We start from the raw sequence: 20,369 nt of genomic DNA on the forward strand, positions 1-20,369 counted from the left end.
TGCTTTGTTTGCCTCCAGATGTGATTACTGCTTTTCTTTCCTGGATGGGCTCTCTGAAAGAGTTCTTCATACATTAAAATGTTGAAGCTCTTAAATCAGGGGCTTACTTAAACTAATTTTCAGTGAAAATGAGCATAAAAATTCCTAAAGGAACAGAAAACACCTGGACAAAATTTTGATTTCAATAAAAATTGAGAAACTAAGTTGTCTTGGCTTTAAAATGATGATGTAAGTTATTAGAGCTTCAATACAACCTCATCTTCTTAAGTACAGCCCTGGGCTATATTTTCTAGTTGAGGGAAACTTTTCCGTGCTGCTTAGTATGTTTAGTGAAAACTCACACTTTTATGGTGAAAAAGCATCTTAAACAGAAGATTTTTATAAGGCTTTGATTTCTTTCTTCTTTCGCTTTTAAAATTACTTTAATGCCTATTTTAATATATGTTGAACTTCAAGGAAGTTAGAATTTTATATTCCTAATCAGTGCTGCATTCAGAGCACTGAACCTTACAAATATATTCTGTTTCAAGTAAGACTCTCTTTCCTCTACTTCCTCAAGTACCTGCAGGAAATAGTTCATCTAAACAAGTTATGATCATGGATGTTGAAGGTGAGCACAAAAATAATCATGCTTTAGAGACCAAAGTTAAGAATTTTGAATAAAAAAAGTGTTAGTTTTTATCCTTGGATTCAGCTCCTCCTCCCCACTATACATGCTCTTGAGTTTCTTGGGTTTAAGTGTACACTGCTTCTGACTTCAGCATGAATGATAGACTTGATGTCTCAAGAAAATGCATTATTAATTTGGAGTAAATATGAACATTTTTGTAGGAAATGGCTTGGGTTCAGACATCTGGAAAATGAAAGCATTATGTGTTTACCTACTGTAATTTGCTGTGATGCTGGTAATTTCATATTCATTCGTCTTGGTACCGGTGGAGAGAGTATTGCATTTAAAACCAGAACTGCTTGTGCTGTATTATTTAGAACAGTACTCCAAAACCAGAGAAGAATCACAGCAGCTATACCTAATCAAGCAAGATGCCTTCCAGTTCTGCTGCCTTTAAGTACATGGGGGTCAACATGTGTTCATTTGCAAAGACTTCTTCTGCAGCAGCAGGAGGCAGATCACCTGTGTAACCCCATACAGGTAGTGCAAAACTGCCCCACCAGTGACAGGAATTGGTGCTTTTTGCAGAGTTAACTGGACCAGTTAATTTCTGAAAGTCCCTGGCCCAAGGCAAAAAGGGCTTTTAAAATTAAATAAATAGCTGGAGAAAACCATGGAATAACAAGGTGCATGTCTAGCTCACAATTCTATTTATTAACAGCAGAACTGTGCACTGCTGGTTCTTTAGAATGTGTTTGTGCTCCCTTCAATTACTTGCTGAGAGCCGCTCAGATCGAGCCCCTGTGTCATTGTTTGTATTGCACAGGAACATGAATCAAGTCTGTCACACTTTTGATGTGGCTGCCAAGTCAACAGCACAGTCATTTTAAGTACTTAGCAAAACCCCCTCCATGTTTTCTACCAATGCAGACAGAACAATTTTTGCCCCTTTGCTTGTTTTTATCACTCTGTGGAAGATTCCTTTAAAAGTGACATTTATTTGTCAGCTGAAAAAATGATCTTGTCAGGTGTTGTTCTTAATTATAGATTTTGAGATTTATGAAGTTCACATTTTGTTTTTCGTTTCAGGACATACTGTCTCAAAAAGCATGAAGTAAATATTACAGCCAGCATTGCATTTTTGTATTTTCTTACTTTGGCAGTTTCTTTTAAAAATTCTTCTACTTGTAAGGAATCAGATCTAGCAGTAGTCCTTCCAAAAAGCAGACGTTTGGACAGGTAGATGTGTACTGAATCCCAACATACAGTTAAATACAAGCTATCCTAATCTCTTTACAGGAGAATATTAAGCTGACATTGTCAGTTTAATTTCATCAAAGGCATAAATGTCCTGTTGCCCAAGGGACTTCAGGAAAAGGTATTTTCAGTTTTGGTCATTATGCCAGGCATAATAGTCTCTGTTCTGAATTGGTGTTATGGGCTCAAAATAGGGAAAGTAGTAGCATGCAGAATGCAGTATATAGAAAAAATCCATGCACTTGAATTTGGGTTGTCTGTAATGGACAAAAGCTCTAAGGCAAGATAAAACTATGGTAAAATTCCAGCCCTGGAAATTAGGTGGTCTTTGTTTCTGTAGCTAATACTGTTCATGTGGCAGTTTTCATTACACCATGGATTTGGTTTTACGCTCCTTAGAGTTCAAATCCTAACTGAATAATTGATGACGATGTCACGGTTCAAGACCAAATGACGGTGCAGAGGCTGAACAGATTTGGGTATCAAAGCACTTCAGTCACAAATTTGTGTAGTCTTTGAAATTACACGTCTCCCCTGTTCTGTGGAAGAGATGGCACAGTCCAGGAAAGAAATCAATGAGTTAGCTTAATTGTTCCAGCCCTGCCACATGTCTTCCTTTAGCTGTGACCAGCCTTTTCCTCACAGGTGTCCCTCCCAGGAGGTTGAAGCCATGATCTCAATCCTTCTGCAGGGCCGTGTGTCCCCTGGCTGCTCTCCCTGCACGGCTCCAGGCAGAGAATGCCTGATTTTGGGCTGGCTGGTTCTTGCACTCAGTACCTGAGAACTGGCTCGCTGCAGCTGGTGCTCACAATCTACTCCTCTCCAAGGCTCCCCTCTGTAGGTGACTTCTCCACTCTCATCACTAAATTACTCCCTTATGCCATAGGGTTGAGCTGCTACAGCATGTTGTTTTCTTTAAAACAGGTCTGCAGTGAATTTCTCAAACCTGTTCACAGTCATTCTTTAAATGTCAGGTACTAACCTTGGAATTACTGGATTTAGATTCTCACCTACAGCCCATTTCTGATACCTAATAATAATCATCAACAGTTAATTTTCTATCTCCCTTATTACATTTAAAACAAACAATCAAAAAGCTAACTGCATTGCTGCTGCTGACATTGGCCATAAAGCTCCAGCTGTATGCTTAGTGCAAAAAAATGAAATAAAAATCAACTGCACCAACAACCACCCCCACATCCCCAGCCCCACTGAAACAGCAATAAGAAGCCCTGCGGCTTTAGAGAATGCAAAGATTTCTCAATTGGATATGATACAATTTATTTCCAGTAAGTTTTACAGTCAGGAGAAAAATTTAGAAGTTGCTCTGTTTAGAGCATAACAAAAAAAAAAAAATTTAATGGATTCATTTGCATTCTTCTATCAGTTATCCATGATTCATACTTACATCTTGGAATACAATACGTAGATGAGTCATACAGAGAAACAGCCTCTGCATAGGAAATTACACTGTCATTTATAAGTAACATTGCTTTCCCAAGCCAAAACAAAGATGGGCCACAGTAATCACAGATAAACCTCCACTGACTTGGAGCACTTGTTTAGAAAACCCGCTCCCCTCCACGTGTGTGAAACCAGAGCCTGACTCAGAGCATATGGAGTGTGCAGTTCCTAACTCCTGTGAGCTCTGGGGATCCTGGGAACCTTTCAGGATCCCTGCTTCAGCTAATCTACTTTTTTTTTGGTAACAAGATACATTAAAGGACACCTTGCACTTGGGTGTTCCAACTGAGCCTCCTTGCAGGGCTGTTCTTCCCTTTCTTGGAGCCCTATGTACACCTGCAGTCAGGTAGTCACACGTCAGACTCCTTGTCTGCTACATACGAACTCCTCCCTTAGCACGCCCTCAGCAAGCTTTGAAAGAGGCTTGGTGAGAACAGCAAAGTCAGGAGCGTGTGCCAGGACAAGGTCCCTCGGGATGAAACTGCCGGTGTGTCAGCCAGGGGCTGTCCCACACTCGGCAGGAGCTGAGCAGTGCCGGCCCCAAGAACTGTGGTTGTTGAAGCACCCTGCTGAGGGAGATGGAACTACTCCTGCTCTTGTAAGACCTTTGATGAAGCAGTGTCCCTTGTGCATTAACATGTCCTCTTAAAATTTCTGGAGGCTTGTTCTCTTTTGTATGAGGTCATCATCCAAGACAGAAGGAATGAAGCTCAAAAGCTTCCTAGTTTTTCCACGATGCTCTTGAATATTCCCAAATGGTGGAAACAGGAGAGAGAGAGAACATATCATACCAACAGCATCTGTTGACTGCCAAACGCGTTGTAATTCTCTGGCCTTTTAAATAGATGCTGTTCATATGCTTTGCAAAGCCTGCAAGAGGAGGAACTAAACATACCAAGATTTGAAGTCCTGTGCTCAAGAGGCTGAATATCATTCAGACTGTGGTTTCTGATTTCAAATATGAGTAAACCACAAATTTTCCCAAATCTGGAAACACAAGACTGCACACCTTTAATCACTGCTATATAGTTTACCTGATTAGTATTTTCAGAGCATCAGTAAAACTCACAGAGGGAAAACAGACATGAAAACTAGAGTGTATGCATGGAATATCAGTGATTATGTTATATATGCATCTGAGATATGTACTTTATTCAAGTCAGGATCTAATCCAGCTCCCATTAAGTCAGTGGGAATTTTGCCAGCGAAAACAATAGTAACAGGATCTGGCCAAAATAATTTAATCCACCCTCTTCAGCTGCTGTGCTCACAGCAAGAATGTTGCCATTAAGAAGTTTATATGGACATAAATATTCACTTTAATTTCCTAGAGTTTGTCTACTTGCTTAAAATTGCATTTGTGATTAAAAAAAGAGCAACACTGTACTATGGCGGCATTTTAATCACTCTAGATTCAGGAATAAATAGAAAAACATCTTAAATATTTTATACAGATTATATTGCAATTTTGAATTAACAGTTAATTTTGGAGTTGTTTATATCTTTTTCTTTCTCTGTTGGTTTTTTTTCTTCTGTTGCTTCAGGTTTCCAAGCTACTATGTGAGAGTGATTGTGATGGGTTTGGAATTTTTTCTCCTATAATAGCATTCTGGAAAATTGTCACCATGCATGTTGTATCACTGAATTGCATCTTGCCTCATGCTGTGATTTCGTTCCAGGAGGAGGAAAGGTTTAGGGGTGTATCATACTAAGACTACGTTTAATGGACTGCTATAAGCCTTTGAAGGATACAAGAGCATCAACATGGGGAAGTCTTTAGCAGCTGAAGCGTTTTTGAACAGTATTCAAAGGTTTACTACACCAGATCCTGCTCATCAGTGCTGCCCTTGCCCATGAACTTCATCAGGAGCTGCACCAACTGGGAATTGCTCAGGTTTAGCTCCTTGGCTTAGAACTTCCTCAGGGAGAACATGATGCCTCTTTTGGAGACCCGGTGGCTTGTGCCTCTGTGCCTGGCATCTTCTCTGAGCTGACTACCCTTAATGCTTCTGCAGCTCTGTGCCCTTCCTTTCCTTCCCACGGCAGGAGCAGCAGTGAGCCCTGAGCTGTGAATACACTGCAGCTGCAGTCAGCCCTTCTCAGAGAAGGTGAGCACTGATGTGCTCCAATACAGACCCCCAGGATGCCTCAGGAGTGTGGAGAAAATGTAGTTCTGCTATTGGGGAAGAGCTTGGGAATCTGTAGGAGCTGAGCAGGAGTGACAAAGGGTGAGTTTGGGGCTGTGGCAGCTGCTTGTGCTGCTCCCAAGATACTGCCTCACTTTACAACCTGCCCTGTGTGCCCCTTGCAGACACCAGTGCAGGGATCGGGTACATTGCACATCCTGACATTGCCACTGAGAACATTTGGGATTTGAAACAATTGTCTCTGGTTTGTTTCTCTGACAGCTTGGCAGTGAGGGGGCAGAAACCAACCAGACAGAATGCACGTGGTTGTCATTTATGAGTAACCACAGGTCTAAAAGCACCTTGCACTGAAGGTGGCCATTTCCTGTCCTAGCTAACTTCAGCGCGGAGGATAAGCATATTGTCCATGCCTCCCAGCATTTTTTTCTCCTGATGCCCCCAAAGCCTTGAAATATTATCTTGTCCTGTGTTACTTATTGTTAAAAAGTCACTTAAATTTCAACTCTTCTCCTGCTCTCCCTCTCCTTTTTTCTCCCAGATGTATTTTCTCCAGTTTCTGAAGCCTTGAAAATCTTTGGGGGTTAAACTAAGGCAAGAACATACCATGCATCCATTTTAATGCCTCCTTATGGCCCCACAACGTCCAATATTGTTGTTCTTCTTGGGCAGTGTGAGTTTCCTCTCCTAGTTTTAAGGACCAAACAAAAGAAAGTCATCTGGGCGCAGCCTAGTGCAGGCAGAGGGCCCGTGCGAGGCAGTAACTGTGGTTAACATCGTGAATGCTGACCGTGTGGGGATGTTCCAGCTGCCTCAGGCCCCCACTGAGAGATTGGGTATCTTCACCTCCTCGTAGGACAAACTTTAAACTGGATTTGCTCTGGTTTTTGTTCTTGCTAGTCCTTGGATGTGGCCTCAGTGATGGTATCCAAACTCTTCTCTTTGCCATTCCTGCTGACTTTGATATTGTGGCTCGCTTTTTCTTTCCGTCATTGGCTAGTCTTGCTTCTTAAGACTATCTCTATATAGCAGTATAGACATGTGTATTAGTTGTTTTTTGGGGTTTTTTTTGAAATTAATATTATAACTGCAGAGGCTGTTACCCAGGAAATATTTGGATCATTTCACAGTGGATATCTGAATCCTGTTAGTGGGTAGTGAAGGTTACAAAATTCTCATACACTCTCTTAAAAATATTTGGGAGGATTTTATGTGTGCCTCTGCAAAACTATTTAATTCTGTATTCTGACTATCTGGTTATAAAGCTGATTGTGTATTAGATTTGGTTTATGAAAGAGACAGCAAAATTCAACGCATTGAATAAAGTCCTGAATAGGAAATACAAAAACATTCCTCCTGGATATATTGAGTTATGAGTTCTGTGACTGAACACTATTTTATATTTATATTTGGTGAATTATTTATTCCAAATAGATTAATTATAAAGATGACTCTGAAAACAAAACAAGATCTCTCAATGTATAGTTGCTTGACTTTGGGGGTGGGTGGTTTTTTTTGATTATCTAATCTATTGAGAGAATCCATGCATCTTTATTATACTACTTAATGGCCTGGAAACACATTACAACAGCATAGTAGTTTATTTATAGCTATATAAAGTTGAATTACTTTTAATGAGACATTTGCATACAATTATTGCAATCACACTGAAATGGAATAGCTACCTCAGCACATTTTTGAGACTTTGGCTCAAGAACTCTGAGGATTTCCCTCTGCAGCTGCTGGGAAAAGTAAATTTTTTTATCCACGCTCCAGACTGCGGTACATGCACTACCACTGTTTCTGGAGGGAGGGAGCCCATGTTGTTCCAAATTAAACTGTAAACACTGATTCCCCTGAGAAGTCCAATAGGCTCAGTGCAAAACATAAGCAACTAATGTTTTTATGGATGTCAGCTCACATAGTAAGTCTGTTTTCGATTTCAATTAATATTTTGCATAAATCAGTGTCTCAGCAAAATAAGCAATACCACACTGAAAAGAACACAAGGCAACCGTAATTAAGCCATATGTTTAGCAGTGTGCTGAACAAACAATGGAAAAAATTACTCTTTGGTTACTAAATCAATTGTAATCAACCTCATTCCGCCCACTCATCCACCTCTGTGAGGGGATAATACAGCTGTAGATATCAGGAACAAATCCAGCAACTAAATTAATAAAGCAAAATTGGTGGTTCAGCTACACGTGTCAGCATGAATGTATTGCTCCCTACAGCTTTATCTCTACTAACATCGTTTTGCTCCCAGAGGGCACTTTAAAATCCATACTGTTAAAATAAATATAAAGAAATTACTCAGCTTTATAATTACTGCATCACTTAAGAATTTCTCTGCCTTTTGCCAAATGGTTTGAAATATGATGGATTATTGCTAACAACTATTTATCTCCAACAGTCAAGTACAACCTATGAGCTAATATTGCTTTAATTTATGACCAGTGAATAAGGCTATCAGAATATCTGGTTTGCTGTCAAGCAGCTTGTCAAGCTCCCACTGATGGCCTGAGAGAGGGGATTTGTGGCACAGGGTCTGCCATCACATGGTGTGGGGTAGCAGGTCAATGCGATTCTGCCACTTCAATGTAAATACTTGATAGTACAAGGCCATCTTTCATCAAACCTTCCCTCACAGATGTGGCAGAGGAAAGGCATTCCTGCCTACCAGAGTGAGGGGGAAGATGCAAGGGATAGGTTTAACATTTTCTGGAGCCTGAAGCCAAAAATTGCATTCTTGTTAGCTTGGCAACTGGTCATGGCTGCTGGCTGTTCTGCTATGGTGTATCACTGGTTCCTGCCAGAAAGGAGTGGTGTTGATAAAAGGAAAGCATTGAAGAAGTGCCTGCTCCATGTCCATGTGTTTGCAATAGGGAGCACGGCAGCATCCTGGTGATGCCTTTTTCTGGTCTTAAAATCAAGAGTCAAACACGGTTAGAAGGGAAAAAGGGATTTTACCTTGGTATTTATTTTAAGGATCCTTAGGTGCACCATGTCCAGGTTGAATGCACCTCCATGTGCACCACAGTGCCCACCCCCAAAAGATCTGGTACAACATTATAGGTCTTACTGATTAGCCTATCTATCAAAAATTCCCCAGTGAGAGGCTTGAATGAGTGCCTCCCCCTCCCCGCCCCCCCCCCCCCCCCCCCCCCCCCCCCCCCCCCCCCCCCCCCCCCCCCCCCCCGGGAACCTTCCCCTGGATGGTTCTATCTCAGCTAACAGAATGTGTTCTGGAGAGGACCTTGGGGTCTTGGGGCACACTAACCCCTACCTACGAAGCTTCTAAGATGTTTAGTCTCCTAGCTGAACTAACAACTCCAAGAATGTAGGCAAAAAGCACTAAGAATACAGAAGCTGTAAAAAAGGTATAACAGGGGTATAAAAGAAAAGGCAAAAAAATCATCGTGGCATCACTGAGCTCAAGGCAGCCCCGCTGTGCCTGTCTGGGAGCCAGTGTGAACAGAACTGGAGCACACACGGAACCCTGATTCATTTTAGTGTGTGTAACAGACAGGGCTAGAATACATACACAGGGTTTTATAACCCTTGGGAACTGCAACAAAGGATGTCAGCTGAGTTACCAATAGCTCTGGTTTGGTTATCCTGCAAATTGCAGTATTCATGTATGGCAGGAAGTGCCTGGGAATTCATTTCAGGTGAAGTGCATACAGATAATGTGTTTAATGCTTTTATCTTATTAACCTGTGACTATTAGTTGGTGAACTATTTAAAGAGGTAAGTGCTATTTAACAATAAAGGACATTTCCTTGCCAGCTATTTAATAGTCTTCAGAGTAGGGATGGCTTATGGGCATGAAAAAGAATGAAAGGAAGAAGCAAAAGTTTCTAATTCCTGGGTTGAAATTCCCTGGAGGTGTTTGTCCAAAGAAGGAAAATCCAGATCCCCAGAGCCTATTCCTAAAGAGAATGTAAAACTGCATTACTTTTCTGTATTTCTTATGTAAGATTCTGCTAATCAGGATTTCCTGGATAAAGGGATGTCAGCTAAATCTTAATTTTTGCTGGCTTCCCACAGCGATTATTAAATCCAATAAATACCTCCTACAAATATATATATGCAATGCTAAAAGTATAATTCTTATTGTAGGGAAAAAAAGCTTTACAGCTTTACTTGTAGTTTATAAATATTAATGAAATAATTTTTAGTAGAGCCTTGTGAACTTAGAAGATATCTAGAAAGTGTATGCAATTATTACATAATGTAATCAAGAGTTTGAAGGAAGTGGAGATGAATCCTGAAAGAAAATTTAAATTTGCTTGGAAGGCTCAGATACACACCTTCAGTGATTTTTAAAAACATTCTGAGTTCTAAGTTACATTAATGCCTTGATGCTATTGAAAATGTTGGTTCCTAGTTTTATATTGAAATAATTTTTAAAAACCGTTAGTGGTTTAACCAAAACCACAAAAATTAGTGAGAAGTGAAGAGCTGGAAATGAAAGTTCTTATTTTCATTTTTAAGATTATTCTGCCATAACTAAGCTATGTGCATTGGACTGACTTTGCTCCAGCTTTCTTTACTCCAAAAATATACAAATGTGATGTGCTAGTAGGTCCAGCTTTGAATAGTCAGTGAAATTGCTCTATAGGATCTGTGGATGATGATGAGATACCAGGCACAGACATCACTGGACCTTATGCATCCAAGTTAGCTGAAAAGCCAGCTGCAGCAGCAAGCTCATGTCTCCTGCTCCTGCTGTGAATGTTTGGGGATAGAGGCTACAGTAGCACCTAGATAAAAACAACATTAAACTATAGAGAAACCGCAGTAGTGTGGAAGAGTTGTCAGTGGCTGTGGCTGCAGATCTGCAGCAGGAAGTGGAATAGGACAGGTGTCCTACAAAAACCCAATTTCTTCTTTCAATGTTTTATTATAAGGAAGTCAGGATAATATAGAGTATGCAAATAATCCTGGCATTGGAATACCATGTTATTCCTTTAGCATACAACTGCTCTTCTAGGGAATGAGTCGGGTGCAACAACATGGGTTCTGCTGTACCGAGGTGAGACAGGTTTACTGATGAGAAGCAACTGGAGGAATCCTGATGAGTAAGTACGTCTATCTGCATTGCATAGGCAGTGAAGGCACGGGTTAGTAACAATCCCAACAGTTCCCACCAGACCTAAAGTTATTCCAGGGTAGGTAGCAGCTACTGCTTCTTGCATTCCATCTCTTCTTTATTGGCAGACAGAGAGTATGGGAAATATTGTGACCAAAAGAAATAAACCCAGGTGTACCAAACCGGCCGTGTGGCAGCTTGTTTGAGAGGTCAGGTCTGTGAGCTGGTGGAAGGGGTCACATCTTGTCTGGTGTCATCAGCTGGCGCGGGGCCGCAGTCCTGTGAGCGATCCACGAGTGGTACATTGACAGAAGCGATGCCAGGAGGGCTCACGCAGCTTTGGGCTGGGAGGCTGAAGGGGGTGTGAGTCAGCCCCGAGGCAGCCGCCCTCCAAAAGGCCAGAGCTGCTTCAGCACGTGTTGCTGCCAAAGCTCTGCAGGGCTACTGGTTACTGCTGGGGAGGGGATGCTGGAGGAGCTCTGACACCTGGCTCCCTGGCACCCTCCTGGTGCCACAGCTCTGCTTGGCTCTCTCAAACTGTGCTTCAACCCATTTAAATCCTTTGTGTCTTATGGTGGTACAGGCACTGTGAAGTGAGGGATGCTCAGGCGAATGTCTGAGTCTCCCCCAGCTGGGCCAGCAGACTGAGATGTGGGGCATCAACTTCTTCCTAGGAGTGGAAGCATTGCCCTACTGAAATTACAAAAAGCTTGGTGGTCCTACAGTGTGTTTACATACATTTGAAATAGAGTGAATCAAATGGAAGTAAAAGATAAAGAGAACAAATGTGGACTTCATGAAGATTTATAAAATGTCAAAACTCAGGAGAAAAATTTGCAGTAATGATCTAGCAGATGAAAATAAGTTACTTTGCATTACTAATGGACAGTTTATATTACAAAGCCACTGTCCCATATTGCACAGTATGCACACATTATAGAACGTCCTCCCTATCTCAAGTAGATAAATAACATTAGCACAAAGCCAAGAAGATTTATAGCATGCATGAATCTCTCTCCATTACTCTTTTCCAACTAAGTTTCTGTAACTCTTTCTATTGCATACGAATTACTTCACTGGCCAAGCTAATTCCCGGAGTAACTCCCTTGGCTCCACTGGAAGTACTCCAAAGATGATTTTGAGGTGTACACTAAAACAGGTCATACAGGGAGTAGATGGATGTTATAAAACAAAGTACTCATGCTAATTGGCAATGGCATCATCCCATCAATCCCAGAGCAAGTGGATTGTTCCCAGCCTCTGTTACAGATCTCTAGTACAGACCAGTCATTTCCTTCTTTTCTTTTTCTATTGCTTGTATTCTAAAGCAATTAGCTCCTTGGAAACTATTTTTCCTTTCATCTGGAGATAGATGCTACTTCTGCTTACATTTTTATAGTTACTATCTAATACGACTTCGGTTGTTCTGGCAGAAATGTACTGTTGTACTTAGACTGCCTGTCACCTTCCAACTAAAGATCTCAAAGCACATGGCCCATCTCATGCCTCCTAACACTCAGGAGGTAAATAGGTAATTTTATAGATACTTAATAGACAAAAGGAGTTCAAATTCTGTCTTGTCTGGAAAATTCTAATGGGTTTAGAGTGCTTGCCTTTTGGGAATGGTCCTTGCACATTCACATCCCAGCTGTTCTTTCTGGTGGAAACCTGAACGTTGCTTGGTGGACTGTGCATCTAAATGGACTTTCTGTTGTGGGTGGAGGTTACATCAGTGCACTGATGGTTCATGTATGGGCCTGGATCTGCTGCAACAAGCTGTTACATTTCTTCCTAACATGTGTTTTACATCAGTGCAGAATTAGCACATCATCACACAAATGATCAATGCGGGGTTCAGTCCAGGAGGGAACCAAATTTAAAAGGAAACTGCAGTTCAGAATTTTAAAGGGAAGCTGCTGCTAAAAGGCTCATAGAAAAATCCTGGCACATATTGAGGTAAGAAAAATGTCTTCAGAGTTTTAAAATTTCAGATCAAAATTTTCCAGAGTTCTCAGCAGCATTAATCAAGATTTTTAAAAAAGCCAAAGTTGTGTTAATTATGCATGTGTAACAGTCTGGGAAATGTGGAAAATCTTATAAGAAAGGAGTTTGATGTTCTGTTTAATATTTAATTTCATTGACACCCCCCCCCCAAATTAACAGAAGGCTAAATTGTGTCTGAACTTCTGAAATATAGACTGACACTAAGTATGAACATTTTCAGTCTTAAAGGAATAAAACTGAGAAAATGGCAAGCAATCAGAAACAAAAGTTACATTACATGCCTAACTATTGTATCTATAGTGGCCACTACTACTGCCATTATAATACACAAGAGAATTTGAAAGCATTTAGATTTGCCTTTTCAGCTGACAATCTGCCGCAGGTGCTGTGCTATTATAAATAACTATTCAGCTGTTATGTGTTACTGTCTAAATCACCATTTTGAACCTGAAGTATAAGCTGTACAACCCATAGATCAAATCTAAGAAATTGGCTCTTGTTTGCAATGCAGTTATTTTAAAGGAAGAAAATACCCAGTAAATCAAACTCACAAAGAATTTTAATTATGCTACTTGTTCCTAGGAGCAGTATTACAGTTTTACATTCCAACACTGTGTGCATGGGAAATGTAATACACAACACCTGTTAACAATACATACTCTGATGAATGCTTGGCTAAAAATTGGTTTCTGATTTTTTTTTTAATTATATAGGGTGGAGAGAAAGAAGATTGAATCCATTTTTTTCTGTAAGCAGACAAATTGTATCTATTTAGTATAATGATTTATATTTTACCATCAGATGAAGTCATACAGGAAATTTTCTTGGTCTAATACAGAAATAATTATGATTGCTCTATCATTATTACATGAGTGATAATAGGATTTATGCATAGCAGCAAAAGGTGTAGGTAGCACTGGAAAAATTGTTTCCATTATAATCCCCTACTTTCAGGCTCTGATTTTAATTCTCATTTGGCATCAAAAATTTACATCGTTGAGTTCAACTTAAAAAATGCTTTATTTGGATTGCATTCAATTTCTCTATATTTTCAACAAAACTTTTCACTGTGGCTGTGAGAAAAATATTTCTCTGGTATGTGTATAAAACATCCAGTTACAGTTTGTACTTTGAAACGCAGCAGAGGCAGTGAAAATTTAAATAGTCATTTATCAAGAGTAATGTCTGGCTTGGGTAACATGCAAAAGGTAGTTACCAAGAAGGAATGTGTGATCCATGTGCTAGTGTAAAAAGCAAGAGATAGAAGAAAAATTACATTGTGTTTGATAAACCCAGGAAATAAAACTTTGAGTCACTTTTGTGTAGGAAAGCCTATAGTCATCTTTTGAAGCTTCATCTGGTTTTGGAGCTTGATCTTCTTTTCATCAAAGGGAGTTTCAAAATTTACATCAGAGGAAATAAAGAGGCAGAAATCAGAGTTGAAAGAGCATCCCTGACCCTCCATTTTGGGGATTTTCCATTTTTACTGCAGTCGAGTTCTAATTGCTAGTTTTATAGATAAGTAATGGCTCAGTCCTCCCACCCTCGCGCTGGCTGAACTCCTGTGGCTTTGCCTGTGAATTGCTGAGCTGCTGCCCTGCTCAGGTGGCTGCAGCGCTGAGTTGGGGGAGCCCTGGCGAGGGACGGCATTGCTGGTTCTGGGCACACTGAAAGGTTGAGGAGAACAACTGGAAACATGACCCATGCAGCCTAACAAAGCCGTGTGCTTCTGAACACAAATGCTTTCACTGCAGGGTTCCCAGGGAACAAAGGGAGTCCCGGCCTTTACAAAGTACACAAACGGTAGAAATACTTGTATACAAAGTCTGACTCACAGCTCATGTAAAGAATATGACAAACTTCTTAGTCTAATTCATTAACTCTAAATAATGTCCTTTCAAATGCCATCCCCAGAAAGCAGTTTCTATTGGAGCTATTTTTTATCCTTTTGCCACAGATTGTTTTAAAAGAATTATGGGAAATGACAGCAGTAGAACTAAAGTTCGATTTTTCACAGATGAAGCTACAAAATGCATGGAGTAATGTAATCCAGTCAGACAAGTGAGTAAATTATATCTTGGTTGCAACAACACACCACTTGCTGAATATCAATAAGGATATGTTTCCTTCTTTAGAGTGAAAATAATATTTGCTGTTAATGTAAATGGTTCTGAATGTCCCTGGCAGTATAGGCACAGATGCCAAACAGCATTAAAATTGAGCAGAATCTCATATGTTTTGTTTGCGAGGAAGAGGAAGATCTTGTTCACAGATGTTAAAACAAGGGGGATGATTCCTTTTACACTGCTTTACCATAATGAAACTCCATTAACTTCTATCATCTTCTTTCAAATTTCAAGTAAATGAGAAAAGCATAAGCTCCAGTTCAAGGAAGACTGTCAAAGAGTGCACTGAGGTTTTTCATTCTCCTTCTAAATTTCCTAGGATAGGTATGTGGGTAACTCTGCTCCCTGTGGACCAAAGTACACCCCTGTTCTCCATCACCCAACAGTCACAAGTGTTAGCAGAGGAGTGTAGGTGAGCTGTGTCCCATCTTTCTCTTCCTTTGAATTTTGGGTTCCAAGATACTGAGGAACTCGAGAATCGGTTAGACTAATCAGACTTCCACTCTACAACAGGCTAATTCTGCCTCAGCTAAATCAATACATTACTTTAATAAATACCTTATGGAAGCATTTGACCCCTGTTCTGGGAGAAACCCATGAATGTTCCATATGACATCACATGCAGAGCTTGTATGCAGTTAAAGTGATATTCTTAGCACAAATATATGTGCTGGCCTTGGGTCCTCTGCTCAATGAGTTTTATTTTTACTAGAAGTAATATACTTAAGCTCTCTAGAGCTCTGCAGATTCATTTTTTACATGCAACTACATAATCTTTTTGGAGTGAATATGGACATTAACTCCTCCTTGCAGCTCTCTATAAACATATGCTTGCACAGCAGATATTTCAAATTCAGAATCCCGGAAGGAAAGTGCTCCCAGGACTGATTACTGAGTTATATACCCTTTTATTTTAATGTACTTTGCCAAGATGAGTCCATAACCTCAAATGAGTCAGGGAAGAAGAGGGGAAGGGCAATAACAAACAGCTTCATCGTAATTTTAACCCTACTGCCTAGTGATCACAGAATAACCTTTATGCTTACGCATTTAAGGAGACTACACGGACACGTTCTTCCTGAGTGTGCTCATCCACTCCCTGGGATTTGTACTCTGTAATTCCAAGTACACAAGGAGAAGACACGTGACATCTAACCCAATTCATTACTTGGTTCTGGTGGCAGGGATGCTTCGGATGTATTGCTAGACTGCAGAGTGGCAAATTTCACTCTCTTGGATAGATCTCACTCTGTAAAATGGAGATACATTTGCCAGACTGACTGTCCAGGTGTTGCTGCCATAGCTGGGATTCTACTCCAAGACACCACTTATGTTATGTCCCAGTAATTTAGGCTTACCAGTCATTATTAAATAACTAAAGAGATATTGAGACACCTTGGAAGCTGTGTAGTCCAACAAGCAAACGATTCACAAATGAACAACAAATACAGTCAGCTCTAGTATACAAGACAACTTTTGTCTTGAGTACCTATAGTCTCTCTATTGAAAATCCCCCTGTAATTTCAGCTGGATGTATTTTTTCACTTGCTGCCCTAAATTGTTATATATTATTCTAAAAGCTGGTTAATATCATATGGAGAAGGTGGCAAAAAATCAATAGAGCTTCACAACAAAGGCATGAAAGGAGTAGAATATGAAATCTCTGAAAGAAATGATGTTCCCATTTGGGGGCAAAAGGGCAAGGACAATGGAAGCAGTGAATTTATTTTTTTTTTGTAGGCTTTGCTCTGTTACTAAGATGTAATACTTCACACAGTTGTGTCTTTCTATCTTCTTTGGCCTGCCAACAGAATGAAGCAGTAGTTCAAACTGAAAAGTCAAGTTTTGTCTATCAAAATGAAATTTCAAGAGAGTTTGCCCGGAAGATTAATGTCTCATCTTTTTCATGGAGTAAAATATACTCCAGTTCATGTAAACTTGCCAAGATTAACAGTATACATTATATCCTTAGAAAAGATACAGAGTAGATGGGAATCAGAGCTCAAGTGGCAGTCTGAAGAGAGAATATATACGTATATATTACATAGAACCAATATTTACGTATATGTTTAATATATAGCATATTTTACCTAGAATATGAATATATGTAATACTGTATTTGATAGATTTTATCTCTGTTTGCTATTATAACTTGTTTAATTATTCTTTCTGGTGATTTTTCTCACGGCATTAATTGGCATATTCTGTACTGCAGTGTGTCCTCCTGAAGAATGCAGCGCTCTGTCAGTGAAACAATGCTCTCAACAAACCCAAACCCCTACACTATGCTTATGTTAAATTATTTGTCCATTGTCACCAGTGCACTCATGGCTGTATAAGACTTAGGGGGCTTAGAGTCATTCAGTGGTCAGTGCTCTTCTTTTTGTCTCTTGTCCTGAATTTGGGACTTCTGAGTGGATTGTCCTGGTTTGAATAACGACTGTGAGGAGTCCTTGAGTTCTACAGAGATTTTGGGTTTTGTTTTAGCAATTGGTGACCTTGACGGTAGCTAGTTTGAAACAGCTGCACTCTAAATTATCCATATTGCTTTATCTTATGCATCAGGTCTCATAGTTTAGGGTTTTTACTAAGGTACTTAGAGGGGAGAAAAACCTAAGCTTTCTTAGTTCAGACTGATGGTGTACTGCAATGTTATATGCACATTTACATTATTCCTACAATTTAATACATAGTAAGGAGCTGTCTTGAACTACCAGGTTAAATACATTCCTATTTCTGCTTGAAGTTCTTGGTGGCAAGAAAAAGTACAGGTCCCCTGGAGATGGGCTACATGTTCTTTTAAGTCTTTTCTATCTAATTTTTAGGATTTCTATGAACCTTGATTCAATTTCTTGGCAATAGATATAGCAGTCTTCTGGCTATGATCAAGAAGAGAATCAATCTAAAATTTGCTTTTATCCTCCATTGAGCCACTTCTCTTTATGGTGAGAGGATAATGGAATCATTGATAGAATACACGTTTTACTACTTTCATTTCTCTGTATGCATATTGTTTTGAATAATTGAAAAGTTATGATTTGCTACATTTAACTTGTACTTTCTTATTGCTGGGCCGAGTACTAATACTACAAGTCTTTCAAAATCACTGTCATATCACTTGGAAATTTTACCTACCTATTAATTAAACAGACAGGGAGAGATACTGAGCTAGATTGTGTTGACAAACAGTGAGCAAAAAAGATGCAGTATCTCTCCCTAAATAACTCAGAACTCTGTCTGTCCTGCTGCTGATACACCAAAGCAGTTATATCCTCTTGTACCTGTATCTCATTTTAATTGGATACTGCCTAAGAAATGGCAGAATTATCTTTTTGTTTTAAAAACACGTTTCCTTGACAACCTGGGATTTATGCTTTTCTTTTCCTAGTACATAATCATGCCCAGAATTTTTTTCTGAAGGTGTATATCTATATATGTAAAACAGAAAAACATTACCTTAGAGGGAATGCTGTTCCCTGGATAGAGCATCTGCGAAGAATGTTATAAAGGAGCCAGGAGGGGATGATTAATTACTATGTTAATGCCCTTATGTACAGTAACACAGGGCTCTTTAGTAAGAGCCATGTAACACTAATGTCCTGTTGCTTTCACAAATTACCCATTTGTTGCTAGGAGGGTCAACCCCAAATACTGTGTGCAAGTCCTCCACTTGCCTGTGTTTTTTTCTCAATTCTTGTCCCACAGGGCATGAGTATAAGGAATTTGTTGTCATGAGGGCTGGCAGCCAGGGGAGCTATATGTCCATCTGATGTTGATGTAACAAGCAAGGCTCCTCTAGGAATTTCCATCTGCTTTTCATCCTGAAATGGCCTGCGTCTAATTACTGTGCTTGGTGATGCTTAACTAAAAGTGAATGGAAACGTGTTTGCGATTGAACATTTTCATAGGATCTCTGTCAGTAGGAGGATGTTTCTGTGGGCCTGGAGTTTACAAAACCTTTGCTTTGTAGAAGGCAACTTCTGAAAATTCATTCCTTTTCTTAAATTAACACATTTCATTTATTCCTGAAGTGCCAGGATCTCTGCAACGAGTAACCAAATCACACTGAATCATCTTGATTATTAAAACTTTGGAGGACTCAGTGGAATATTTTGGAGAACTTGCAGCTTCTGGTTGTGTTCCAATTGCAGGTAGCCTGCACCATCAAAGCTTTGCTTGCAGCTGTGACCTTTATTCCCCTTTTGACATGGACTTGTGTGATGCAGGTGAACCTGCTCCTTGCCCAAAAGATACGGTATCATGATGAAGAGGAAAGCATTTCTACAAAGACAACTGTGTAGTTCATTGTGCAGGGAGCAGTGTGGAATTGTTGTATTTGTGATGCTTCGGTGCATAATTAGCAAAATGAAAATCTGAGAACTTGAAGAAAATTGAGGGGAACAACCACCTCTTTGCCCAGTCCCTGCCAGGGCTGAGTGTTAGTGAGCTGTGTGGTGGTTATCTTGTACAGGCTGGAGGTGGTCCAGGCACCATGAGCTGAAGAGCTTTTAATCAAAGAGAGAAGATAAAGATTAAATGTTCCTTCCAAGATCCTCGTGCGCTGAGTGTTACCAGCCTTGGCAAAACATCTCCCAGCCTGAACTCTGGTTGCTTCTCAGACAAACAGAAGAGCACTTACCATGTAAAAGCCAGATTTTCAAATATGTCCTGTTTAAATTACATATGCCAGAACAGACACTTTCAGGAAACCATTGCATCTAACACACCTACTCTAGTGGAGAAAGAGCTCTGCTGTTCTCCTCTAACCTGGACTCTGTGACCATTAGGAATCATAGAAAATCTACCATGGTTACCTGTAGTCGAAAAGGACTAGGTCAGCACTTTAAGTTCAGTATTTCTGTGTTGCACTTAAAAGTTTTGCATTTGAAGGAAATCAAAAAGCCACCTTAAATATTCACATACACACAAATGTGGTTTTGTAAACATGAAGGATCCACACGAAGTTAGATGGCATGGCTTGATGATGGCATGGCTATTGAATCTTTTTATTTCTAAGCCTTCTGACACCAGCTCTCTAAAAATCTAAATTGAAAAGTAGGAAGTTTAGGAGCTCACTACTGGAAATGTGGTTTGAGCTTCAATCAGTGCTCAGCTTCAATCACCTGCTCAGTTCAGGTTTTGTGTAAGAGAGAATTCAGTCCTTTAATATTGAGCAGGAGAAACAGAATTAGATCTTTCTAAAGGCTTTGAGCCACCAAGTCTTTTACATTGAAAATGTTCATGGAAATCAATGGGCATTTTCAGTTCCAGAGGAATACAGGGTTAAGTCTAGCATCTATCTCTTACCAACTAGATAACATAATAATGAATGTACACAATGTTATATTGCATCCAAATATCACACTTAATTCCCCAGTTTTAACACCTTACTACGTGCAGTGCTTGCAGCTCTGAATACTGTTATTTGGTTAGATTTATATACACAGTAAAAGGGGCAGTAACACAGCTGTATGACTCTCAGCCACAAAGCACAGCACAAATTGTAGGAATTCACAGTGTGGGCTCTATTTCTTTAAAATTCGCAGTGTGGGCTCTATTTCTTTAAAATACTATGAATAATTCTACAAAACACTGCAGGATCCAGCTCTCTGAACCTCAAACAGATTTCTGACTCCTTTTGGAAGCGCGATTGGTCTACATGTGTC

General features: G+C 39.9%; 1 protein-coding gene across 11 annotated transcripts in view; it reads left to right on the forward strand.

Annotated features, from left to right (window-relative positions):
• CABCOCO1 (ciliary associated calcium binding coiled-coil 1) overlaps nt 1-20,369 on the forward strand; it is a 273,645-nt gene that overhangs the window by 157,094 nt on the left and 96,182 nt on the right. The gene's annotated exons all lie outside the window — the stretch shown is intronic.

The sequence above is a fragment of the Corvus moneduloides genome, chromosome 8, assembly GCF_009650955.1.
Source record: "Corvus moneduloides isolate bCorMon1 chromosome 8, bCorMon1.pri, whole genome shotgun sequence".
NCBI classification, from domain to species: Eukaryota; Metazoa; Chordata; class Aves; order Passeriformes; family Corvidae; genus Corvus; species Corvus moneduloides.